Raw genomic sequence first — 26,326 nt, 5'->3', positions numbered from 1 at the left:
ACATGGCCTTTGCAAAAATGTAGATAAATAAATTGGAGAACAATATCCTGGGTCCTTTATCATTTTTTTACAAAACAAAATAATACACGTCTACCTAAAATACACTCCTGCTGCAATAATCTATCCCTCAACAATGTTTTGTGGAAAGTTTTTGTGCTAACAAGTGTCTGTTGCAAACTAAGTCAGCAATGGTCTTGAATTTAAAAAAAAAAAAAAAAAAAAAACCCAACAACAAAAACGTAACACCCAATGCACCGTGTAAAACGACCACATTGCCAAGATTTCAGAATTGCCCTTAAGAATGTCCATCATTTAAGCAGTGCGTGACAAAAGTTCTGCATAAGAAACACCATGACAAACCAGTCCCGGACATGCTAAAGATGTTTGCTTTTCAGGGCTTAAAGTGTCACGTATTCTATTATTTTATAGTCAATAATATAATTACATTTTAAAATTCAACTGACACACAAACTTTCCGCTCCAAGTTTGCGCCGCAAAAAAAACCCTAAGCTTGTTCTGTCTCCTTTCAATAAAAATCATTAAAACGCTGAAGCAGACACTGGAATTACCCAAAATGACAGCACATGTCAAACCTGTGATTAGGCAGCCTTTTCCCACTAAAAAGGCCCACCTGACATTAACATCAAGCCGCTAGCAAAATTGCGCACAAATTCCCGCCTCACAAAACGCAGGCACTTGAACCACCATTTCTCCCGGATATTAAAATTTTCCACGCAGGCATCACCTAATAGCCTTGAGATCGGCCAATTACACCTGCGCCTCGTGGCTAATTTTATACTATTCGAAGTAGTTTGAATGCATTTTTTAATAGAACTGGCAAGCATTTAGTCTTACTGCTAGCTAGCTAGCTACAACTCAAGTTAGCCTCTACCTAGACGTCGTGTGCGCAGCCTCTTTCCTCCACCATCCAGGGCTTAAACACACACACACACACTTTCCGCAAGTATTGTGAGATTTCTCAGTGACTAGAACATAGTTTATGAGTTCATCAATCTATGCTGTCAGTTTGGTGAGGTAGGGTACGCACCACCACAACAACAGCAACAAAAATAGTCAAAATGTCACCAAAAAGTGCAACTGTATTTACATTTGCTTTTACACGTTTACATCCAACTTTTATTTCACTTGTGTGCAGTACATCACTTTTTTCAATGCTAATGTACAAAATACAAACTCTTACAGTGGCTCACCAAAAATATTGATTTTTTTTTTTTGAAGGAATAAAACCTGCCTAAAACTAAAATATTCTACAAATGTAACATGTAGTCTGTAAAATTGGCATGTTGGACCTCGGCGGAGGGGTGAGTGATATTTGACTAATTATGCCATTCTATTCATACCGTTGAATTGTATTGAATTTGATATCCTTAACACTGAATTGAAATGATCAGAAAATAAATGTTGGATGATTTACTGTAGTGCTTGAAAAATGTAATGTGTTGTAATTGGCAGTAGTGTGTTATTGCTTCACACCGAGAGCTGTTTCTAATAGCTTTCTAAATAGCAAAAGATAAGACACACGACTGCACCTCAGGATTTGGTAGTCTTCCGCTGCGCCCCCACAAAAATGTGGCAATAATTTAAAAGTGAAAAAATATCAATGCGATTGAAAATGCAATGACTACGTATCGGCTGATCCAAAAGAAATCCACCTTGCTAATAATCACACTCACTGCACTGTGCTTGAAATGTGTCTTCAGTTTTCAATACCACGTGTAGTGTCGTTTTGATGGGCGACACACAAAAAAATGCAAGACGATTGGTTTCGTTGCTGACGAGTTGCCAGTTGAAGTTAGAGCGAGGGCACGGCCCGCTACGGAGAGGTGGACCCGCACTCTCGAGGTCCAAACGCCAGCAGGTCCGCGCCGTGCCGCCTCTTCCCGCGCTCTTCCTCAGCAGAACTCTGCTGCTGCTGCTGCTTCTTGCTCCTCCTCGTCCGTCTTCTCCTCTTTGCTTTTCTTCCCCCGGGCAAGAAATAGTGAAGTGAGTTGCACTTTGGATTCTGTCCAGACAACATTGTAACAAAATGCCATAGCCTTCGTTATTGCGCTTTTCATATTGACAAAAGTGGGTCATGAAAGCACGAGGAAAAAAAAAACGGTTGTGTTTTTAACACCGGGTGATTATGTGTAAAGAATCGTGGTCAAAGGCAAAAAAAGTAATGGTGAGTTTCAAGCAAACTCAAATTGTGTTGGATTGTACTTTTAAGGATTTAGATATCTCTGTTTGGAGCAGAAATATTGAATCATAAAAATGTGATGGTGGGGGAAAAACTCGTCTTTGGAGCAAGTTCTAGCAAACTATCTGAGAACACACACACACACACGATTACCACGACTGCACATTAAGCTGAAAAATTACATTCTCATTGTGTATGAATTTTGTTCCCCATATTTCCTGATGGAAAGTTTTTTTTAAATTAACTTTTTAATCATACAGACATAAATCTAGACTACACAGAGTAAATATATTGATTTGGGGTGAGGGGGATGTTAATATTGACCCTAAGAAAAATATTATTATAATTATAATTATAATTTATAATTAAATATTATAATTATTATATTATAATATTATTATTATTATTATTATCATTTGTAATTTATGAACATAAAAGAACGATCAATGTAATTATTATTATTTAGCAAATAACTGAGGAGAAAAAAAATACATGTTCGTTTTTAATTTATAAACATAATGAATAGACTCAGCAATGTAATTATTATGCTTTGGCAAATAAAACACACGGAGGTTTTGCAAATGTCAAAGTTGATCTCATCTACACTCGTGTTTCCTGCTCATCTCATTGTTCATTTTTATTTTGGAAATGACAAAGGCATACTGTGGTCTTTTCCTGACTCTGGGCCAAACAATCCGGGAAGAATTTAATTCTTCAAGCTCTCCCCATGAATTGTCTGATTTACTATTGTTGTCATATTTGGACTGCTCGAAAGCTGCCACTTGGGTTGCGGCGGTTCCACAGACCACACACGGCCCGTTTAATGAAATTAATGAGACACGGCAACCGGGAGCCAAAAGTTGCACATTTATCGCGAGCTACTATTTGACTTCGCTTTGGCTCCCATCGCGCGATGTGTTGATGCTGCGCCTGTCTCACGGCGGCCATTTTGTGCTAATCACAGCAACGAACGGGCGCCCATTTTAGGACGTGCGGTGCCGTGCGCTCGCGGAATTCTCGGAGCGAGGCTTTACTTTGGTTTTGTCGCTCTTCAAACTTGGAGCCAAACATTCCAGGAAGAAATTTAATCAGCCAGAATTTCCTCTTGGTTCGTCTGATGTAACACTGTTGTCATATTTGGCTGCGGTGAAGGAATCAGAAGCGCATGAAAAGGGTTAATGGCAAAGGCGACCCAACTTGAAGTTAGCCACGATTTTTATTTTCCTGTGGTGCAAAATGTCGATATTGCGCACGTCTCCGGTGGGCAATTTTTGTGCTGGAGGTTTGAGGATATGGAAACAAGTGCTTGCTGAACCTTCACGCTTTCTGAAATACACTAAAATGTAGATTTCTCATTTTATTTCTTTTTTTTGCTCTTAATCCCGGAATTATTTCAAGATGGTGCATATCAGCCGCAGTTTTGGTTGTCGTTAATGAAGCTGAAGTGCATCAAGGGTTAACGAGAAGGTGGAACCGGGCCACTCTTTGAATCACGCGCTACAGTCAGTCGCTAGCGCGCACGGGCCTCGCCGGCCATTTTGTACCCATCGCAGCATGTGTGCCATTGTTGAGATGCGGCACGTTCAGAACCTTCAAAATAAATGCCTTTTATTTATTTACATTTTGCTTTTGAACTTGTGGCAAAGCAATCGGGATGAAGAATTTAGCCCAACACAATTTTACTCACAGAGCACTTGGCATACCAAGTGCCATATATAAAGTCAAAAGCTTTCCTTCTGCTTTTAATGTTTGTCTTTGAACCGCACGGAAGCTGCAATTTGGCTGCGTTCGCTGAAACTAAATTTGCATTAAGCCTTCAGAACAACAAGTACAAACTTGAACTTGGCCTTTGTTTTCACTCATCGTGTCTCTCGTCAACCATTTTGTGCCGTTGGAGAGCCGCGCGCTTGCACAACCTTCAAACTTGTCATTTTGGCTTCGACGATTGTCCATGCTTTTCAAGCGCTGTGCCCAAAGCGGTCAGTCGCGGTCTTGTTTTCTAAAAGTGGCTGCTGGGGTCAAAGGTCAGGCCCTGTTAATAAGACGCAACACGCTCCCCGCCTGGGACCTCCGACCCCCGGCCGGGATCACCCCCTAATCGGCATTAGTTAATGTGTTCGTAATCTTTACCTTCTTAAAGCAAACAGCGGCGGGCGCGCTCAATGGGACCGCTCGGCCTCCCTGTGTAACACTTTTGACCTGGGGGTCGCGACCCCTCACCCTGACTCGGCAGGGGAGCGCCCTCGAAGGTCTGGGGCGTAATAGAGAGCTTGTGTTTGGACACGTGCGCCACTCACGGGGCAGACCAACTGCCTCAAACGCCACGAGGAGGATGTCAAACTCGCGGTTTGTTGTTCAGAACGACTCTCGCACACGAGAAAAAGGTCAGCAACAATCGCACTACCGAAGGCCTTCAGATGAGACGTTTTCACCTGTGCTTGAAAACGTTGAGTCTGAAAAAGGAATGAAGACACAATTAAGATATTTCAAATCCACGTTTTAAAAAGTCTGGACTTTGTGTTTCGTTGTTATTTCTTCATCTTGAAAAAGCAGCGCCATTTTGTCAGAAAGACACTGTGGCTTGTCTGGAGTAACTTTGCAGCGCATATTCAAATCTTTTTTTTTTCTTTAAATACAAAAGTCCAAATATTAGATGTCGATTAAATCACGTGTAATGGAATAATGGGAAGTGGATTTGTTGTCGTGGTTGGCAAACCACTCAAAGAGAAAGCAGCACTTTAGTCACTGCGCAGACAAATTTGTTTAGGTTTTTTTTCTGCCCCTGCATCACACCGGTAATTCGCAGCTTATTACGTGAACCGCAACTACTTATGTGCCCCAGCTTAATATTAGTTTAATTTTATTTATTTATTTCCGACCCCCCCCCCCCCCCAAAAAAAATGGAATAGCAAAATCTGGGCAAATCAGGTGCAGCAGCAAACTAAAGAGTACGGGCATACAACGTACAGCTTTATGGGGGGGGGGGGCCCACGATTGCAAAATGATTTTTCTTCTCACAAAGATTTGGGTTGATAAAAAAAATTTGCGTTATTTTCTGTAAACGTTTAATTGTTGACACCCAAAGTCCATCCTTGATTTTAAAGTGCTCCCAATTTTCTTTCGTTTAAATCTTGCAAGGGTCTTTTATTTGTATTTTGTCTGCCGTACGAACAACATAATGCAAGAATGAGCAGTGGCAGATGAGTGATGACTTGTATGGGGGGGAGAAAAAAATGATAATCACTGTCACAAAGTAACATTGAAGGCAGCCGCTGGCAAATCATTTGTACAATGATTGATTCTATTGTTTGCAAAACAGAAAATTAAGTCTCCTAAAATTCAGCAAGAGTGTCAGCAACACATTTCGCAAATGAGAAATGGACAAAAAGCAGGGCTGATTGCCGCCAACTTGCGCGCTTGCTCGATGATCGATAAGCGGCCGCGTTTCGACCGACGGCGTTTTTGTGTGCCGAGCCAAAAGTTTTGCGCCAAACTCTCAAAAAGCAGCCTTTTGACGCACACGCCCAATGACACGGCGCCATCTTCTTTTCCTTCACACTCGCCCCCGCTTGTGCTCGGCGTTTCGAATGCGTTGCGACTCCCTTCATAAATAACGCACTTTGAAATAGCTCGGCGCTAACTAGCGCGCCTGCTCAGTCACTCACTCATATGTGGAGACGTTGGACAGACGTGCACGTGGAGCCTAAATGTGCTTACACGGCGGCCTGCGAGCGACGCTTCATCCTCGTGTCAACTTCAACGTGCGCGCACACACACACACTGGACGTCCGCATGTTTGCGTGTATCGTGAGCAGCTTCATCAGCGCTCATCACAAAGCAACAAAACTGGCAGCTTGCACTGCAATCCCTCTCGGAGAGCAGCAAGTAGCGCGCCGCCGCGCGTTTTGTGCCCGCAGCAAGACGCGACGGAGCCTCGCTAAACGCAACCGCATAAAAACAAGAACACGACAATGTTAAAGTCAGAAAAAGCTCAAAAAAACCCACCTTGTCTCTTCGCGGGAGATGCGTCGTCCCCCCCCCCCCCTAACTGACCGACACACTGCTGCCCTTTTTTTGTTTTGTTGTTGTTGTTGTTGTTTTTTTTTTTAAGCGAGCCCAAAAGAAGCCGGGAATTGTCGCACAATAGCGTTACAGTAATGTGCCACAAGAGTGGAAAAAGCCAAACGCTGGTGGCTGAGGTGGCAGGGAGCTGGAGGGGAGAGGAGCAGGAGAGGAGGGAGGAGGGAAGATGGCGGCGCTTCAAGGACAACGTGAATTGGGGGGGAGCTGAAGGGGAAAAGGGGGGGGGCAGCGAGTGCGCTAACAACAGAATATTCAAGAATAAATGGACGAAAGAAAATATCGCTGCATCGCTTTCAGAACAGCTCTTATTTTGGAGGAACCAACTCGGCATTTGTTTAGTGCAAAAGAAGGCAGCTGTTTTTCCTCCTATTGCCCGCTTTCCGCTCCGGAATTTAAAAAAAAAAAAAAGTGCTTATCGGCCTTTTTGAATTGGTGCCAGCAGCAAGAGAGGCTGCAAGCCATCAGCTCGCTTGGCAGTGACACAACAAGGCCGGCCGGGGACACGAGGGCTGTGTGTTCCGGGCCACATGCTCCTGAAATAAACCCTCTTGGAAGCTTATCTTTTTTCCTGCGTACGTGTGTGCGTTACGCGTCAACGTTTGCAACGCCGCGACAGAACCAGGTCAAAATGTTTTGTTTTTTGAAACATTTTTTAATTTATTTATTTTTTAACCGATGCAATTTTTTTTGGGGGGGGGGGTCTACTTTGTCCCCCTTTTCCCGCACCTCCCCTGCCTTTTTACATGGGGGAGATGCTGCACCGGATGCCACTATGGCGGCCGACGTTCACATTGCGCCTGCGCAACTCCCGGGGGCGTGTCACTCTTCCTCCCCCCCCCCCCCCCCCCCCTTCTCTCTGACTTTTCTAACCTCGCTCTCTCCTTCCTCTTCCTGGCCCCGCCTCCTGTTGCATCATCAGTCTCCTCCTACCTCATTCCCTCTCTCCCTTGCGCTCTCTCTCTAGCTGGCACTTCTTTTGCGCCCTGTTTCGCTCGTGCCTCTTTCGACTCCAGCCTCGCGCAAGGGGGAAAACTTAGAGTGGTACAGAAAGAGGGGGAAGGGGAGAAAAAGAGAGAGAGAGAGAGAGGGAGGCGATCGGGCTGGGGGGTGTGAGGGGTAGTCTGCTGCTATTTCTACAGTCCGGGCCTCCCCGCCGCCGTCGCTCTCCCGCCCACCCTTCATAGGCTGAGTTTTGTTTTTTTTCTCCCCCCTCCGCTCGCCACTCGCTTGGATTTTAACCCTCTGCCTCCAACTTGCAGCTCTTGCAAAATAAGCTGGCAACAAGTTGCTCCTCCACGAGGCCTTTTTCGCACACTTTTTTTTTTTTTGGGGCGCACAGTTTTTTACACCCCCCCCCCCCCCCGATTCCCGCGCTTTTGGATCTTGCTGCCTTCGACGCATGCATTTTCAAACGTTTTATTTGCTGGACAAAAAAAAGAGACTATTTTTCTGTATTTTGTTGATGTTTTATGTACATTTGGATCAGAAATGGAGGTTTCTCGCCGCCGCCATTGCTAGCTGGATCAGTGGTGGTGGTGGTGGTGGGGGGGGGGGGTCTAACCTGCACGCCATCCTGACGACCATGACGAAGGCAAAGGGGGAAGCGTGGGCCCATCTTCGACGAAATCCAGCGTTTGTCCCTCCTCTTCATCGTCCTCCGCCTCCCGTCTTTCGGCTTCGTTCCGTCCCTTCCGCGCCGCGCAACTCCTGACACGCAGGCGGACGAGCAGCTTTGGGCCGAGCCGAGCCGCCAGAGCGTTTTTCTGGGACGGGTGCCAAGTGCAAACAAAAGAGGCCAAAAAGCGACGAGGAGTAGAAAACGTTGGTAATTGTGCATTTCTGGGTTTTTTGGGGGATTTTTTTTTTTTTTTTTTTTTTTTTTGGGAGGGTCGGGGGGAATAGGATAGGGGGTGGCTTTTCTTGCATCAGATGGCCTTCCTCGTATGTTGTGTCCACTTTGTGCACTTCTAGCCGTGTGTGTGCGTGTGCTTCGATTTAGCTGGCCAGGCTGCAGCTTTGAATACTTTTTGCCAGTCTTCGCCGAAGTAGTGAAGGCATCTCTCGCCAGAGACGAAAGAGTGCGAGAGTACAAACCGTTTTCATTTTTCACCAGTGGAGCCGTAAGACGGAACCGGCCCCAGACGGCATCACGCCGCGTCCGGTTTTCGCATGCATCAGACACTGCGTTTTTATTTGCCGACGTTCCTCATTGCTCACAGCAGCCACATGGCCTCCTATTGTTTTAGGCCCAACTTGAACTTGAAGCGGAGGGGTGGTGGGGGGGGGGGGGGGTGCAGCCAAGGCCCGGAGCTGAGATTGCGGTTCGGAACCGGGAGATGGTGGAAGAGGAGAGGAGCAAGACGGGTGGGGGACGCAGGTTCGGCCGTCTCGGAAAAGAGTCGTCGAACTCCGCCGCCCCGGAAGACGGGTGAGTAACATCGACGTTGATGCCGAGGTTTTGAGTTGACGTGATTGGAGAGCAAATAAACACGCAAACTCCCGTCACGAACGTTTTGACACACGGGAGCGCTTTTGTTTGCGTAACTTTTCCGAGTGCCGCCTGTGAGAGGATGCAAGAGGTGAAGGCCTCGCTCCCGGGGCCACTTCATGCGAGTGATGCGGGCCCAAGTGTGTGCCGAGCGGGCGGCCGGGCGCGAAGGCGGATGTGGCTTCCGCCCTGTAGTAACTAAAATGGGCAAAATCTCACCGCATTTTTAAAAATTTTTTTTTTACCATTTTTGGCTAGGTTTAGCCTCGCTCGTTGAAGGCGATGCGTTTTTCGCAACGCATTTGTCGAATCCCGTCAATGCCTTGTCCCTTTGTGCCGACAGGAAGATTTATGTCTGTGTACGTACTTTTTGGGGTGTGAGCAAAGACGATCAAAAGTGTAGTCGGTGGTACGAGCAAGACGGATAAAATATCAAATGCTTGTTTTATTATTTATTTATTTATTTTTAACCTGGAAAAATCTTCCCCCCCCCCAATGTTGCCTCCTTTAAAGTGGCAACTGAGCTCTGCCTAGACGATCACTTTTTAGTTCTACTCCATGAAACTAATTTTGCCATCAGACTTGATCCGATTGAGACATTCTTCAGCTTCCCCCTCCCTTCCCATCCGGCCCGCACGTTGGCGCATGGCGCGGCCTCCATGGCGAGGTGGCAGTCGAGGACGCGCATGGCGCCATGCCGTAAAGCTTTCTCTGTCCCGCGTGGGAAATCCACCTTGAGAGTTGGGCGCAGCCCAAACCGAAAGGTTCGGCGCACTGGAGCTGCACACGCGGGCACACTTCACAAATGTGCACATGCATTTTTGTGAGTGCCATGATGACCCCCCCCCCCCCTCCCCCCTCACGGTCTTCTTATAGCTAATCTCTCAAACGTCATCTTTTTCCCATTAGGCGGCTTCTGTAAAGGTTTTGTTGGCTTATTTCTTATTTTGTACAAGTCGTATGTTACTTTTAAGCAAGTGATTGTTCAGAGTGAACGTGAATGTGTAAGAAGTGCAAGAAAGGACAAGTTGATCGAATGAGGTTGCTGAAATTGAACTTGAACCTTTCCGTGACTTTGAACTTGAACATGAACTTGGGAGAGTGGAAAGTGTGTGCGGTGCAATTTTTTTTTTTAACAACTGCATGCTGGTTATTTGTATTTGTCCTAAGCAAGCAACCAAGGGAGGACAATTTATGAATGTTTGAGGCGGAAATGATTTTGAAACAACTTTATAAAAAATATAATATATAAAATCCCGATTTGAAATTACAGTCCCCATAATTCAATACATTTATTAAAACTTGGAATTAAAAATGAGGCTTTGTTGATGGTCATGTGGACACAGTTTTGTTACCATGTTAACAATCAACAAAATTGATTTCTCTGCATGTGTGGTCATATTTAATAAGCCATATATTTTTTTTTTATATTTTTGCCCATCTTAACTGACATCAATCAATATGCAAACTCCAAAATGACGACATGAAGGAAAAATAATTGATTTGAAAATAAACAATAAATCTGATGCAGCAGATATTGTTGCTAATTTTTTTAAAGTAAATCTACATACTGCTGATGATTTTTTTTTAACAACAAAAATAAATCGAGGGATAAAAATGTGTGTGTGTGTGTGTGTGTGTGTGTGTGTGTGTGTGTGTGTGTGTGTGTGCGCGCGTGTGTGTGTTCCCACTGATACTCAACGTGTCTGGATATTTAGTCGTTTGTTATATTGCTGGTACACACAGGCATCCTCATGAGGTCCCAACGCAGGAGCTACAGCGAAGCAATGCTTCATTTTGATTGACACCGTCAGTCACACATCACCTCAAATGACATCCACAGTATTGAAACCGGCTAATAATGGTGCCGATCCAAAAAGCGAGCCAGTCATTTCTGATGTTGGTGAAGGCGGACTTTTGGATGAAGCCCGTGTCACGGATGTTATTAGTGTGTTGTGCCGAATGAAGTGGAATGCGGCCTCCTCGTACTGGACTGCCAGTGCGGCGCAGTGCTGTGTGGATCAAGCTCTGATGTGACTGGAGTAGCACTTGGTAGAAGGAAAAAAAAAAAAAAAAGTGGAGAAAAAGTTGCCCATTTGTGTCGGTGGGGGGAGTCATTCAATAATCCAAAATGTAAATTGATTTTTGAATAGAATTATTGCGCTTTTATAACACCCTTACCCAAACTCTCTTCAGACACAGCAACTGCATATCAGTGCAGCACAGCCGCCATGTTGCGAAAGGACTTGCCACGTCGATGGGGGGGAGAAAAAAAAACGTAATGCTTTGCGTGAGCGTGGATTTTTGTTGGATCGCGTACAAAATGCCGCAGACGAATAATTGGGTTACCGCAAAAGAACCCAAATGCTTGGGAAATTAATTTCATTTAAAAAAAGGAAGAGGTCAGACTCGCTCAGCTCCTGTTGTGGTCAATCGGCAGCATGGCAGACATATTGGCCGTGATAATTATGACGTCGCTTGTCATTTTATGTGGAGTGACGCTCACGTTGATGGAAGGAAAATAGCCAAGTTCATTGATTTGTGTGTCGTGTGTCCTTTTTCTTGGTCTGGGTCACTAGTAGCCTGCTATCAAGAACTTTTCATGGAATTTTGTACATATCCAAAAAAAAAAAAGTCCTCTTACAACACGTTTTGTGGTTAATTCAAGTGCGCTCTGACCGCACATATATTGAAGTTAATTGAAACGGGTTAAGTCAGTTCTGACAATGGCTTTTATATTAGCCAACCCATTAAAATGTTGAGTTGCAAGATGAAGCCTGTTGTCCCGAAATGATTGCCTGTTTAGGACCGTGTCATGATTGCGGTTGGAAAGCAAGATCATAATGAGAGTTAAATGCAAATGTCTCCATTGTGGGACAAATAAAGGATTTCTTATTCTTATTAAATATGATGTAACAGGGAATGGGATATCCTAAAGCAGCGTGATGTTTAACCCGGTCTTAAGCAGAACTAAGGAGGATTTTGTACAAAACAAAATTCGATTTTCAAACCCTTGGTGGCATTTTTAGTGCCGCCTCAGCGTTTGTGAACTTATGTGAGAATCACACTTTGGCATTGACGTTGGCAGAAAGATAGCCGTAATGAGTGTGTCGCCAGCTCCCGTGGGAATTTTGTGGGGTTTTGTAAAAAAGACCCCCCCCCCCCCCCCATACCCAAAATCAAACCTTCCTATGTGGTCAACTTGATTGCAAATTACAGAAATCTTGAAAAGCAAATCATCATTGTCCAATGAAACTTTACAAAAAGTTAAAAAAAAAAAAAGTTTCTCGTGAGAACAAATTCCAGCGGGACAAATAAGGAAATCTAGTGTGTGTTCCCCCGACCCCCCCCCCCCCCCCAAATGTGTTTCACAGCAGCATCACAATGACTCCACTGGAGCAAAAAAAAAAAAGCAAGCAGCCTTTTTCCGTCTTTTTTTTTTTTTTTTTGCTACCACACTTGGAGGTCATTAAGTCCATCACTCTGTCGACTGAGGGGGGCGGACCGGGGGCCCACTCTTCCTCCACCCACTCCTGTCTGTCTGCGTTAATCTGAATGTCAGCTGGGATGTGGTCACACGTGATTTTAACCGCAGAAACCGCAGCAACATGATGTCATGGTGACATCATGCCCAAATGAAAAGAGACCTTTCACATGGACGCAGGGGCCCTCGGTGGCCGCTTTACACAGCTGGAGGCCAGCCAGCTAACATTCAGGAATATTTGTCAAATTACATACAGTATATTATGACTTTTTGGGGGGGGGGCGGTGTTGCCGCTGACCGCTGTCATCCAGCGCGCGTTCATAAAAGAGACTTTTAGTCGGCAGTACACGTGTCTTCTCGGCGCGCTATCTGCCTAGCAACGGCGACGGCCAGATAACACCGAGTGGCGCCCGCTCCACTTTTTTCCCTTTTCCATTGCTCATATAGTTCTACAGCTTCTGGCTCTCGCTGGTGCCAAGACAACTTTTGGACCCTGCGGAACTGTCAAGTCAGCCCAAATTGTTTCGCTCGGAGATACGATTGCAGGCGGGAGTGGGGCTTCTCCAGCGAATGTTTAAAGAAAAAAAAAAAAAGATGCAAACGCGGCAGAATTATCTTTCACCTTGAGTTTTCCACACCGTCTTTAGCAAGGATTAAATCTGCTCTATCAAGGGATTAGCAAGAACTCTGCTATTGTGTACCGAAGAAATGCAATTATCATTGCTAACCTGAGCAGAGAGTTTTGAGTTTTAACCTTGGGTGTGTTTTTATTCCGAACAGCACTATTAAAAAAAAAAGAAAAAAAACTTTCAAGACCATTTGTGACTTTCCTGAAAGTCAAAAAGGAAGAAACTCTGGATTTTAACTCACAGAAATGTCATGTTTTTCAGTATCAAAGCCTTCCTTTTCTGATTGGCTAGGTGACGTCACATGGTTCGATTCTGTTAAAGTCAACATCTGTCAATAAAATATTGCGGAGATCGTTTGGTTTGACAAACCAACTTGAGATACAATCCACCGTGGGGTGGCAGTGGCTCACACAAACAGCAATTTGATCGATAGAATTGCTGATTTTTTTTTCCCCAAAAAGGGTTTAAAATGCATTATGCAAACTAAGCATAAAACAAAAAAAAGTGAATGTTATGTGTCAAAGCCCACCACGAAAATTAGTCTGATCAGTGCGCTCGCTTAATGCTAAAAAACACGTCGCCTGACAATCTAACAGTATTCATAGTCCAAATATTCTTTATCCGGCATATAAAGATCAATATTAATGCCGCACTGATGATCTCCATGATTTCTTGGCAGGACATGTGATTGGCTGCTCCGTTGCCGAGAACTAGTGGGATTCATATTAATTCCTCAAGAACTGAATGATTTAAACTTGTATCACAAGTCATCACTGTACTTGCTAAAAAAAAATAGTATTTCATAGTCGGGTCCATTTAATCGGCCAATGATTGCATTTTAGAAAATGTTCAAAAATCAGATTTAAATTTTTTTTTTTTAAACAAAGATCCCTTTGCAACAAAAAAAAGCATTTTTTTTCTCTTCTGTTCTCTTCAAATAATATATGACATATTATTGTTAAATCATTTTTTTTGTTGTTGGTGGAATGACAGGACAAGATTCTTTTTTTTATTTTTAAATAATCACTTTTCGGAATTTTATCGGTCAAATATTGGCACCAGCCTCCAAAATCCGTTTCAGTTGGGCTGTAAGCAAAACAACCAATTAAGACCATGTCCTGTATGTACATTTACAAATGTGCAAATGCGTACCACAGATGTGTGCACTTTTGTTTAGTTTTTTTTTTTTTTTTTTGGAAGTTTCCAATTTTACCAGGTCATAGTCCACATCTAATTAGCTCTACTGGTCTGCGGTGTAGTTGTACCAACCTGAGCTGTTTTTAATTTGCATTCTGTGATTGTATTTAATACTTGTAGACAATATTGTCGGACGAGGTTGCGATGGACTGCACCCCTGCTATCTGGCATGAATAGTTTTCTCGCTTGCTGTTGGTGGAACTGCTCTTGTTCCCTAGTCCTTGAGTGGCACAACAAGCAGATTAGTAGTTCGTTTCCTTTCTGCAAATGCTCTGAAATGTAAGGAAAGTGTTTTTTCTCACCCTGCTCGCAGCCATTTGCTGTACTATATGTAGATTTAGTACTTGCACATACAGTACTTGCCCAGGGTTCTTGAGTCATAAGCATGCAAACACACACACACAAACACGCACACTCACACGCTTGTGTGTGCACGACGCAGAGTGCATTGAGTGCATTGAGCTACGGACATGAATCTGTCTCCACGGGCTGCGGGAGTTGGGTTACTCATGAGTCTATAAACATGTGCTGGCGGCGCTCCAAGGCGCTGAACTGTAATTATAAACGTTCCAAACAATATATAAAAGAGCCTCCGCAGCAAGGCCGTGGCCCGCGCCGCAATTAGCGTCCCTGTACGGAATTATCACCTACTCAGTGAAGGCCTCTAATTGGCAGTGTCTTCCACAGACGGGCCTCGAGTTGGACCGGGTCTCTCCGGCGCCCCCCCCGATATACGTTGCCCAACCGACACACGCATGTGTCAAAAGCGCAACCGGGAGCGTTCTGTGCCACACGTGCTCGCCGTGATGCGCGCGCCACCTCGCCCCGGCCACGTGGCACAGTCCCTCTAACGCCACCCCCGGTTTTTGGCGGCGTCGCCAGATTGTCTGCACGTACCGCCGAGTGGTAGATAGAGGGTGAGGGTGGAGGGTTGGTGCGTCCTGTACAGCAAGAATGCACAGACTCGTGTAGTGTGCCCCCCCTCACCCCCCGCATGTGTGTCGATCCTTGACTCCTTACATTAAGCCACAGTGCAAAAGCCAAAGGCAAGGATGATTATTTGGATCGTAATTGGCTAGGAAGTTACTAGACTAATTAAAAGACTGAATTACTAGATCAGAACGAGGTAGTTTGGCAAGATGGATAAAAGACTGAATAAGCAATTAGTTAATCAGTAAACAGGATAACCAATCCGGTAAACTTGATATTGACCTCAAAAACTGCATCTAAACCCCTCCCAACCGGGTTTCGACTTGCCTGTGTTGAGAATTGAACTTTAATTATCATTCCAATGTCTGGCAAATGTCCGTGGCGACCGTTTGCGACCTTGAACGAACCTTTCCAAAAGGATATTAACCACAATTCTTGATGGCAGCAATATTTAAAGCAACAGGTCACCGACGTAGTTGACAGACCAAGCCAAGACTAAAAATAATGTGGGAAAAAAAACACTCCCAAAAAAAAGTCAGTTATTTGATGTGGATATTATATATATATATATATATATATATATATATATATATATATATATATATATTGTGGATAATTCATTTGAACCAGTCCGGTCCTTTCCCGTGTTCGAAAGGAAGCACATTTTCATTTCTGCCAGATAAAGGTTCGGAGATTTGACTTTCCAAAAGATGCCCCCGTTGTCTTATTTCTACATACTTCCTTCACAGCATGACTACTTTCATATTAGCTGGGTTTGTGCGCCATATTAGCTAGCCTTCGGCGATTTGGTTCTATTTGCAAAATAGCTGAAATTTCTATGAAGTCATTTTTGAATATTTTACGCAAAACAAAATTCCAGGTGCCTTGTTTCAACCTATTGCGGAGTATCATGACTTGGATTACCTAGAATCTACACACATGAAAAAAAAAATTGGTGTTTATTTTTTGATTGGTATTTTATCGATAATGTGACAGCATGTTAAAAATGACATGGACTGTTAGGATAACAAAATACGACAGAACAATTTGGTCGGTTAGCATGTTTAGTTTGGACAAAACCTGCTGGTTCACTCCTTAATCACTGAGTTAGTTGGCTCCCACACAATTGAATATGATGGCGCCAATGCTACATAACCAAGGTCGCTAATTCGGAAGCTAACAGCAACACAGTGGACTGCCGCATATTTAAGTTTGGTAATAATAATAATAATAATACATCACATTTGTAAGCGCCTTTCATAACACTCAAGGACACTGTACAACCAAGAGCAATAGTAAAACACAGATAAAATAATAAACAAAGAAAGAAAGATTTAAGGCGGGTAGGCAAGTCTGAATAGGTGGGTTTTGAGCTGGGTTTTGAACCAAGGATTCACAGAAAAAGTATGGCTAATGGGGGGGGGGGGTTCACTGATTTTTGTTTTACGCAGCGTCTGTATGCTACCATGTTATTGAATTTACAGATCAATCTTTCCTGGTCCAAACTGCATTGTGCTGTTGTTGTTTCCAAGCTTAGCTAGCAAGATACCAAACCCACCCCTTAAATTGTCTTCTCTGGGCCGCCATAACTCAGTCTTCCTTTTCCCTCTCTTTTCAGGAGGTTTGAGTCGTAACATCAGCGAGAGGCCCAAAGCGGCGGAGACAGCCACTGACGCACTTTCGGTCGTAAGTACCCAAAGGTGTTCTCTCGTTCACCTGCTGTGAAAATGTCGCCATTCTGTCTGTCGTCTGTTGCCTTGTTATTAGACACAAAGAGCATCATCTTTAACTTACAGACTAACGCTTAGAGCGAACCCCTAATTGGCCACCAGGCGCAGGCCCGCCTCGAAAATGGTTTCCACTCTCTTGCCTTCCAGCGCCGCCATTTTGTGTGGCGCTGCCAAACGAGTCGGGCAGCGGGTGGGAGAAAGACAGAAAATGGGTCCTTTTAAACAGGTCCCCCTCTTTTTTTTTTTTAAAACTGCTGCGCCTGTAGTGCTTTTATCCCCGTCGTACAGCCGTCCGGTTCTGCACTCAAAAACGCCTGTCGAGTGTACCTGTCTCCACCCGAAACGGCAGCACCATGCCTCAGCTCGAGCCTGGGCTCCCGCTGTGCACTCGATAACCTCGGGCTCCGCCCCTCAGCCTCTAGCAAGCTTGGCTTCAGTGCCAGGCATTTGATTACATGTGCAGATGTTACTTGGATCCTCCCAACTTCTCTGCACTGCAGTGTGTCTCTTGTTAAAAAAAAACAAAAACTCACAAGGGTTTTTTTTTTTCTTCTTCATAGCAAATGTGTGCGCAAAAGAAAAAAGCTGGCCACAAGGAAGGAAGGAGTTTTGCCTGTAAAATATTTAATAGTGTCTCATCTTTGGAAAATGTTGCTGATTTTTCTCGTGTTTCCTCAGTTGCTCCGGTTCGGGGTGAGTGAAGATGACAGAATGGTGTGCTTATGTCTTTGTGCAGAAGAGTGCAGCTTGGTGGCAATGTGGCGAAACACGCACTTTTATAAATAGCAGTAGGCATATGGAAATGTTGGGGGGTTTTTTTCCGTACAGTTAAGCCCAAAATCATTGCAGTGATTTGTTTTAATTTGCTGACTTCGGTATCTTTTTAGCTCGAAAGGCCGTAAGATGTTTTTGTGAAATGTTTCCTATATCCATGATTTCACCCAAAACATTCCATGTTTCAAATTACCTCTACTTATTCTTATGTTAGCATCAAATTTATCCATTATTAAAATGTTCTTGAAGTTAACAGGATTATTTGGACATGAGTCAAAGCTTCCGTTTCCTTTAAACCAAATAAAGTTGAACTGAAGTAATATTTATGAATAAGTCAATCGTATGAGGATGTCAGAGCAATACTTTATATGGAACCAAAATAATCCACGCCTTTGAGTATTGTCATTTTGTTCTGGCTGCACCGTTGGGTGTTTAATTAGTCGGTGACTTAAAGGTTTATATCACCACGACACCGATGCTGTCCATCACGTTTTAATTTATTTAATTTTTTTTGTTAACGGACATAACTGAGGCAAAACTTTGTGGTTGTTTGAATTGTCTGAGTGTCTTCGTTTGATGTTTAGTTTGACAGTAAACTTCAAGAGGCAGTGGCAATAAACAGCTTGATTTTTTTTTTTTTTTTTTTTTTTTTTGGAGGACGATCTGCCAGGCTGTGAGTTGAGCTTCATTCACGACCAAGTCAAAGCAAAAAAAAAAAGAAAAAAACATTTGACCGAGTGGCAGCTTGGTATCTTCATATTCTCAAGACCGTCTGTATTGCTCATATTGTACTTTTCGCTTTTGCGGCGTAATCATTCCAATGCTCACTGAGCCGAAGAGGCAAGATCATTTGTTTTGTGACAGGAGTTTAAAAAAAACAAAACCCAAAAGTCCCGAATTTTGGTTGACCACTTGTGGATGGTCCACTGTATGTGTTTGTCATGAGCCGATTTAGACTCAGGTCGCAAAGTACAGCAGAGCTCCCCCTCAAGACCTACTTAGTGTAGTTTGGCCCCATCGCAAGCTCAATAGCTTCCATTTTTGGAGGTCAGGAAGGCGCCCGTGGCTCCATATCGCGGTTCCGTCTGCACATATGGGGCGGTGCGGCGTCCATATTGTGTGAACCGAATGAATTATTAAAAGCTTTCTGCATAAAGCACGGTGTTTCTGAGGAGGGGGGCATATCTGCGAGCTCGGAACCCTCACCCTGTAGCGAGCAGATGGCTTCTTGCAACATGTAACCACATATCGCGCCGACTTGCCTCATGGCAGTGATGCACAGACGCACGTAGGCACAAGTGTGCATCGACTCAACACCCGACTTCCAAGTCCACAAACACCGTCCTCGTCCAACGCACAGTAGCGAGGAGGGGGGGGGGGGGGCGATTATGAAAATGGCTTAATCAAAGGTCCATTACTTTATATTTTTGGCAGCAGGCCCCGAACTGATGGCTGCTGCCAGGCTTCGCAGTAGCCGCCCCCCCCCCCCTCGCCGTGGTCGGCTTAAGCCGCGCTCCCAGGCCACGTAGCCGCGAAGCGAACCTCAACGCAGCTCTGTCGCCAGCGCGCCGTAAACAGAGCGGTAATCGGCTCTTCGGGGGGTGGGGGGGGGGGGTTAGAGACCCAACGCCAACGAGAGTCTGCCCTCTCCGGCGTCGTGTCTGTCAGCTCGAGTTCATATACACGGGGGTGGGGGGGTGCTCCACGGGGCGATTTGACGCGCCCGCTATATATAGCAAGGCGACAGATGCAGCTCGATGGGGCGCTGTCGTTTTTCCAGCGTGTAAGTTTGCCCCCCCCCCTACCCTTTTTTTTTTTTTTTTTTTTTTTACATATTGGTGTCTCGGTCTACACGTCCTTTCCAAAGCCACTATTGCACACTGTACTATACACTAACACTCCCTTGTTTGCATCCCACACAAGTGCTTGTTAAGTCTTTGTGTACATGTGACTGTACGCAGCATGTGAAAGATGAGAAGCAGCTGCCAAGGCTGGGCTGGTTGAGTGGTCTGGTTGACCCCAACGGCGTGCCCTGTCATTATAATCATCAGGCTCGTTTTTCGTCCTTTTTTTTTTTTTTTTTTGGAAGCTACAAAGATGTGACTATGGGGGCCGCAGAGGGGCCGTGCTAGCTGGGTCTAATCCGGTCGTCTTCACCTGGCATGTTTACGGCCCTGCTGGTTTGGGAGGGTAAGCTGCCGGGGGGCCCTTCATCTCGCCGCTTGACAGGCTCGCTTGAGGTGTGAGCGTACGCGCATGCTCGCTCGCCATAATAACTCAAGATTTTCTTGCGCATTTGCTCGAAGCTGAAGCATATCTGCCTTATAGGTGACTGAGAGGTCAGCCCGTCTGACTTTGCGCGCAGGCGTCCCCCTGTGGCTCGCCAACCCTCCCGCCCCTGCACCCCCCGTGACATGTGTAACAGGACCTGTCCACGCCGCTTCCTCCCTCACTCCTGTGCTCCTCACCATCACCCTCCCACCCCCCACCCCCGCCACCACCCCTTTCCATTGGGCCTCGTGGAGGAGCTATGCTTTTGAAATGCTCCATCTTGTCGATCGGGATTCCTCCCGTCTGCACCATCGCACCACTAACATTCACACGTGTACTGTTTATAGACGCGTACGGGAGTGCACGGACACACACTAAATACACATGTCACACACACACACACACACACACACGTCATATTGCCGCGCAGGAGCATAAAGCAACGCTGGCAAAGAAACGCAGCACTCGTTTCATCGAGACGGATTTTTAAAAAAAAAAAGGTTCCCTGCGTATGTGGAATGCGTTTTGGGATCACCACCATAAAAACTATTAGCGGTATAGGCTGTGTTTCAAAGGAAGGCTTTAATGTTCTTAACAGTCGATGCCAGGTGTAAGTTCATCAATGTAAAAAAAAAATGTTAAAGGAAACAAAAACTGTTCAAGTAACTGTTTGAAAGTGCTCTATAAATACACTTGACTTGACTTGAAATAAACCTCAGCAGGGCAAACTAAAGCTAACAAATGACTCGCTGTTACCTCTGAAGTAGTACGCGGCAATAAAGTTGAGTTAAAATAAATAAATAAATAAATGTGAGTTGCGCGCAGCGTTGCCAAATCACTTCCTACATCCTACAGCAGAGGCCCAACGCTGAGGTCACAGTAGGCAGACCGGCGTTAGTGTATTTGTGCTGCAGCTATTATTATTGGTCTCTATTTTGCTGATATCCACCGATTAATTTGACATCACACACCCCCCCCCCCCGCCCCCAAATATTGGGCTGATAATTATGTAAATGCAACACAATACCATTGAATGGAGTTCCGCGCTCTACGTTAACAGAAAAAAAAAATGCACTCCACTGGTTCAGCGTGAGGCCACGAGGGACATGCGGCAATTTTACACCTGCACTTAACCACATTCCTTGGCTGGAACGACTTCAGAAACTAAAACTGGAAGTTCAATTGATTCATTTTGGAATACGCTGGTAGCATGTTGAATACACAACAAAAAATGGCACCATTCACCGATAATTGGTCATCTGTACCATTTTTGTCAACTGAATATCTCTCTATACGAAGTCAAGCTCATCGCACATTGGACCTCCTTCATTCCGTTGTGATCGTGAAGCCGAACATGCCGATGACCCGCTCTGTCCAAACATCCAGATGCTAAGCTACCCACCGCGCTGACCAAAGAAGCCCATAGATCACATTACAAGGTTAGAGCACTTCACTTTGTCCTATGGCTGCAGTGAGACCCAGTATTGATCGATAGCACTTAAGGCTTAAGTGTGATTGAATTAAAGTGGCTTTTTCAACCGTGCCCGTCTTTTGTGCCGAGGACGCTTGAAGCGAATGATAGACTTGTTGTGCTTCTAACATCGTGTGTGGCCCGTTCGGATTGTCGCTACCGACGCTCGTTTTTTTTAAAAAAAATTTTTGCGTGACATGATGAGACGTCGCCGCGCCGAAAGAAAGCGGGGGGTCGTCAGCTGCTCGGAGAGGTGCCCCGGGCCAAAGCGGCTATCGGTTTCAAGCTCTCGGCTTTCACGCGTCTGAGCCGTCTCGCTGACTTTGCATAACTTCCAAGAACCACTCATAGCAAAGTGCTGGGGTTTTTTTTTTTGGTTTTTTTTTCTTTAGCCTGTAGTGCGGTGTGCACCGAGAGCCCACGCTTGCATGCAGATGATAGCTCCTGGCTTCACTTGAAAGCAGACCACCCGGCCAGACTGGACTCTGATACGGCTACTATCCAGGTTACGTTCCAAAAAGAACCCATGATAAATCTGTGGAGTAGTCATCGTTATTTATTTCTTTAAATTATTATACAATACAGGGCGGCCCAGTGGTCCAGTGGTTAGTGCGTCGACCTCACGGTGCAGAGGTATCTGGTTCAATTCCAGCTCTGGCCTCCATGTGTGGAGTTTGCATGTTCTCTCCCGGCCTGTGTGGGTTTTCTCCGGGTACTCCGGGTTCCTCCCACATTCCAAAAACATTCATGGCAGGCTGATTGAACACTCAAAAATTGTCCCGAGGTGTGAGTGTGAGCGCGGATGGTTGTTCATCTCTGTGTGCCCTGCGATTGGCTGGCAACTGGTTCAGGGTGTCCCCCGCCTACTGCCCGAAGACGGCTGGGATAGGCTCCAGCACCTCCGCGACCCTTGTGAGGATAAAACGGATCGGAAAATGAATGAATGAATAAATTATACAATACTGTACTGTATAATTTTTTAAATCTTATATACAAACTTTTTTAGCTATGATGCTTTTTAGAAACACTTTTATGGTCCAGCCAGGAGAAGCATTTTAAAACGGTAGACCTACATACAATAGTTTCTGCACTTAGCACGCTGCAAAAAATGCGTCGCGAGCCTCCGCGTCACGTCTCTACTAAGGTAGGCAGTGATTTCTTTTTCACAAGCTACAGTACGGCATGCATGTGCGGGTAAAGGGTCTTCGCTGGAGTCAAACAAGGTAGGGCACCCCCAGCTGTACAGAGACGAGGTGCGCAGGCTGTTGACATTGTTCGACAGTTGCTTTGCCAAACAGGATGCAGACCACAATGCACCGTTTAAATTAAATTTTAAAAAAAGCACTTAAAAATCTGCACAACAGTGAAACCTGTAAGTGGTGACCCGCATGAGAGCAACAATTCACTGTATTAGAAATAGCGACGTCCTGACAGGACAGCATGCCTCAACCTTCCCGAATGAAGCTTGAAGCGCGGCCCTTTCGCATGAGGAGAATGAAATATTGCATGTGATCAACAATCAAGGCAGCCAAGGGGCAAATTTTTCCACCACAGAGAGACAAATTCCATTTCGACAGTGGCGATGTAATCCGAATGTTGGAGGCAGAGATTTTGCTTTGGTTATTTTTCCAATGGAATTATTACTCAACCAAATAATGGCGCACCATTCATTAGCGCCATACCGTCGGTGCTTTCTTCAAACGAGGACCACCTGTAACCCGAAAAGTGCTACAAGTTAGCAAGCAAAATTTTCATCATCTCACAAAGTGACAACACTTAATTAAGCTCACTGCAGTAAGCATCGATATTTATCCGGAAATGTTTGCGTTATTTTACCACAGCAGGGTCTACTGCCTCTTAAAACATTTTATGAAGGCAACATTCGACCCTGGATCAAATTCTCTTTATTTCCCACGGGGTCGGGGAGAGTTGTGAAATTGGAACAACTTGAAAGTCAATCAGGACAACGGAACCAAAATGTGGCTCCAATTTTCCGACTCGCGTCGCCGGCTCAAAACCAAATTCACCGGCTTGCATTTTGCTCCCCGTGTAGACAAGATGTTGCTTGTCACGTCAGCATGAGAAAATGCAGCTAATGTCTGGCGGGGATACATTGTGGTCATCCGCATTCGTGGCTTTCTGCTTCTGGTGTTGCGCGAGAGTCGACTGCTGGCCATTGCGCACACAGCAATGCGCCTTCCGCACTGAGTGATGCCGATACCAGCCATCGATACTTAAGGCAAAAAAAAAAACTAAACACAAAAAAGCAGTAAATCCACCTCGGAAGTAGTTGTTCAATGTGGCGGCAGTTTGACACATTGGCGAATCAGCATCTGCGTTTGAAAGAAAGGTCTGTCACAATTATTTATTTATTGCCATTGTGTATTATTGCATGCGGTATTTATCTACACTTGTATCGGTGAGTATTCAAAGAGCGAATCTCATACCGGTGTCGGTCTGAGAAAAAGTGATATCGAGCATTCATATGTGGCAGCCGCCTGATTTCATGGCCCCACCGATGTATTAGCGCGGAGTCAGTGGAAGGTTTTTTTATTTTTGTTTTTGTGGTTGCTTTTTTGTGGTTGCTTGCGACTGTCCCTTTGCAATATACCGTATTTCCATTTAATACCGTCTTCATTGCTGCTGCCATTGTTCCCATTCTTCCAACAAATTGGAAATACAAACAAGGTTAGCGGCCGACATGTTAACGTCTAGCAGGCTTTCAAAAAAAGGAAAAGTACCACTGTGTTTGAGGCTGTTGAGATTGAGGTAATCTAACCTAATTGCTAATATGTTCAACCAGTTGGTGTACTAACCTATCTGAGTACATAAAACGCTAACGCAGAATGTTAGGATTTTATTTTTTAAAAACTGCAGTCATGTACTATTTCCACTTTGAAATGATTAAATGCTAAAACAAGCAAACAAACAAAAAAAAACATTGGTTTTATGCTAACATTATGTAGCAAGGTAGCTAGGTACAGAGAACACTAATGTAGATTGTCAAAGATTTAAATATGAGACACAGCTAGCTGATGATTTTCCGAATGCTCCTCCATTATGCAGCAATTCAAAATGGTTACCTAAAACTTTTCACACTCCACCTACCTGAGTCTTTAGGCTAAGTTATTCCCATTCTGTCTCCCCATGCAAATAGAGGATGGCTTTGCTCTGTGATTCTTTCAGGTGGAGCTGCTGCCGAGCGGCGCCAAGGTTCTACTTCATGGCGCAGAGGAGGTGAGAAACACATTGTGTAAGCACACACCAAGTGAGAAGTCACAAGTACTGCAATGGCAAATAACAGCGCAGGCTTGTTTTCGCCGACGAGACCGTTGGGGTGTACGTTTGAGCTGTGCGTCCCGACTGGTTCTGTATGTGGTCACTGGTCAGTTCGGTCAAATGGAATCCAAGGCCTGAAATATATTGTTGACCATTTCAGACGCAAGATGCACGGTCAGACGTTGGAACAGAACACGTAGTGATTTACAAAGTGAAAAATTGTATTCTTTGTATATAAATATATAAACCACCCACGTGCGCACACACACACATATATATCACAATTTTAATAATCACGCAGAGGAAATAGAAAATGCAGTTTCTAAATGCCAAAATCCAGTATTAAAACATATCAAAATCAAGATGTGTTAGTACAGTGAATTTGCTCGAATGGATTAATGGCATTTGCCTCTCGAAAGAAATGCGAGTCAACCAAGGTAATCCTCCTCCGCTAAATTCGAGTGGTCGCATTTAGTTTAGACGTGGCCATTGTTTCATACGTGGTGTCGAGTAACATGTTTTTGTGTGTCAAAAGCGGGCAGCAGCAGCACAGATGAGCGGATGCAGAGAATATTTACACACTGTCCTTTGGGGTGAGGTAGTAGGTTGTATAGTTTTAGGGTCACACCCTTCCTGTTAGATAACTATACAACTTACTGTCTTTCCTGAAGTGACTGTAATGTCGTCTGATTGGATCCCCTCCCAGGACCACCGATGACGTTTTCTAAGCGGCAGCGCTCCCCAACGGTGGATCCCTGTAACTGCACTTTGCGTTTCTTTGCACTCGTCGACCTTTGTTCCCTCAGCACAGGATGTTTTTTTCTTCTTCTTCTTCTTCATTGCCATTTGTATTTGTTTGCATGCACGTGGTGTGCCTTTGCTCATGTGATGTTCCGCAATGTTCCTGATGTTCGTACGGGGTGAGGTAGTAGGTTGTGTGGTTTCAGGGTAGTGATATTGCCCAATCAGGAGATAACTATACAACCTACTGCCTTCCCTGAAGGGCAGCAATACGCCACCGGGCAGACTTGACACTTGCCTCCCCCAAAGGCTGCAACTCTTCATGATGAAGTCACCAAACTGTGAGGTTTGTACAATCGTTTTTTTTACCCCCCTGAAAATTTTAATAAAAATTATGAAAACCAACATGTGTGTTGTTCATTTATATGCACCAAAACTATGATGTTGAAATTGTGCATGTTACTGTGATTTTTTTTTTTTCCGACCGACTAGCCCATGGGTGGGCAAACATTTTGGCTCGAGGGCCGCATTGACTTAAAATTTGACAGAAGGGCCAGGTCAGCACGAGCTATGGTACATTAAAAAAAAAACTGCATTTGTTGACAGTCCATATCAAACATCAACAGAACAAAAGCATGAAAGTAAGGTATTAATATACTTTTTTTAAATGACAAAAGTGTTGTTGATGACCTATTTTAGCCTGTGCATCGCTGCAGATGGGTTGTGCGATACAGAGGTAGTAGGTGGTCGAAAAGATTGCCCCCCCCCCTCGTGTTCTGCAACTTCAAGTCAATGCGACACCTGGCGGTGAAATGCCTGTCATTACAATTCCAATTGAAATGAATGCAATCATTCACATCGAACCTTAATTGTGGACCAACCTTCGGCGGGCCGTAGTTTGCCCACCACTGGACTAGCCCTAAACAGTTCTTTTCTTCTCTGGCTTTTTGTGTGTTCCATATGTGATGATAATAATATAAAACTCCAAAATGTATTTTTGCTGTTGTAAAAATAATACACGTTTAATTTATAGTACTAAAAAGGTGAAC

The 26,326-nt window shown here is 44.6% G+C and overlaps 2 long non-coding RNA genes across 2 annotated transcripts; one reads left to right on the top strand and one right to left on the bottom strand.

Moving 5' to 3' along the window:
* Nucleotides 1-1,080: 1,080 nt before the first annotated feature.
* On the bottom strand, nt 1,081-6,469 carry LOC147206857 (uncharacterized). Its single transcript, XR_015100613.1, has 2 exons — nt 6,206-6,469; nt 1,081-2,023 (listed from the first exon to the last, which is right to left on the bottom strand). It is a non-coding gene; the product is annotated as an uncharacterized LOC147206857 (long non-coding RNA).
* A 491-nt stretch (nt 6,470-6,960) lies between these two features.
* On the top strand, nt 6,961-25,682 carry LOC147206856 (uncharacterized). Its single transcript, XR_015100612.1, has 4 exons — nt 6,961-8,711; nt 16,630-16,697; nt 24,444-24,494; nt 25,072-25,682. It is a non-coding gene; the product is annotated as an uncharacterized LOC147206856 (long non-coding RNA).
* Nucleotides 25,683-26,326: the final 644 nt, after the last annotated feature.

Source organism: Hippocampus guttulatus, chromosome 4, assembly GCF_054856545.1.
Source record: "Hippocampus guttulatus isolate MCC_2025c chromosome 4, RoL_Hgut_1.0, whole genome shotgun sequence".
NCBI classification, from domain to species: domain Eukaryota; kingdom Metazoa; phylum Chordata; class Actinopteri; order Syngnathiformes; family Syngnathidae; genus Hippocampus; species Hippocampus guttulatus.
Note: the sequence above shows the minus strand (reverse complement) of the source record. Positions and strands in the feature narration are given on the sequence as shown.